The sequence below is a fragment of the Nestor notabilis genome, unplaced genomic scaffold (assembly GCF_000696875.1).
Source record: "Nestor notabilis isolate BGI_N333 unplaced genomic scaffold, ASM69687v1 scaffold31578, whole genome shotgun sequence".
Lineage (NCBI taxonomy): Eukaryota > Metazoa > Chordata > Aves > Psittaciformes > Psittacidae > Nestor > Nestor notabilis.
In genome coordinates this window covers 30,527-31,432 of record NW_009940198.1, presented here as the reverse complement: position 1 = coordinate 31,432, position 906 = coordinate 30,527, and the positions used below count along the sequence as shown (strand labels likewise).

Below are 906 nucleotides of genomic sequence, written 5' to 3'. Positions count from 1 at the left end.
TCCCAAGAGTCTGTTCTCTTCAGTGCTTTTTTTGTATGATTGTGGGTAGATTTTTCTCCTGTCTCTCTCGGTATTTATCAAGTACCTAGTGATATGCCTGGAGTCCTTCCATTCCCCTGCCTTTGTCATCTGTTCTTCTTGTGTATCATTATACATCATCTCTTCAAACTTGGATCTCTTCTAGTCTTGTGAAGAGTCTTCTGATTTATTATATTGGAATTATTAGAAACCAATTTCTTCTTTCTTCTTAAAACCTCTTCTCAACCTCACAGTATTTCTTCTGTCACTTAACTTTATAGTCACTTTGTTATCTCTGATTCCTTTTCTCAGAATCAGGATTTTGACAAACTCTGGTTTTTCATTTCTTAGTATTTTGTGATGATCTCTTTCATCACCACCACTGTTCCAAAGTCTAGCTTAAATCCTTTCTCTGGTCTGCTCTGGCTTTCTTTTTATATCCATTTAGAGTTTCTCAAAACTGAAACAATTTGTATTTTTAGCCTCTTTTGCTGCATATCGTAAGTAAGGGCTCCACAAGTTTAAAATCGCAGTATTGCTTTTAGGCTGCAGCACAGCTTTGCCCTTCCTACCTCTCACCCCCTTGAACTGTTTACCCATCTTCATGCTTTTATACCTTCCTTATTTCCATCCTTCTTTCTTAGCTTTTTGCCTTATCTTGTTCCCATCAATTAAAATAACACTTCTCTATACATAAAGTGTGTTTATCTTATAAATTTTCTAAGAGCTCGTATCCTTAATCTTGATTCAAAACCACCCTTACATTCATATTAATGTTTTGCTTACATGATATAAATTGTGAGCCTTAAATTGTAAGTGAAGACAATATGGCATCATTTCACATCTTCATGGTGTAAAACTTCACTGCTTTCTATAGCAAGAATATTT

General features: G+C 35.0%; 1 protein-coding gene across 1 annotated transcript in view; it reads left to right on the top strand.

Annotated features, from left to right (window-relative positions):
• LOC104410149 (phosphatidylinositol 5-phosphate 4-kinase type-2 alpha) overlaps nt 1-906 on the top strand; it is a 34,356-nt gene that overhangs the window by 27,567 nt on the left and 5,883 nt on the right. The window lies entirely within an intron of this gene.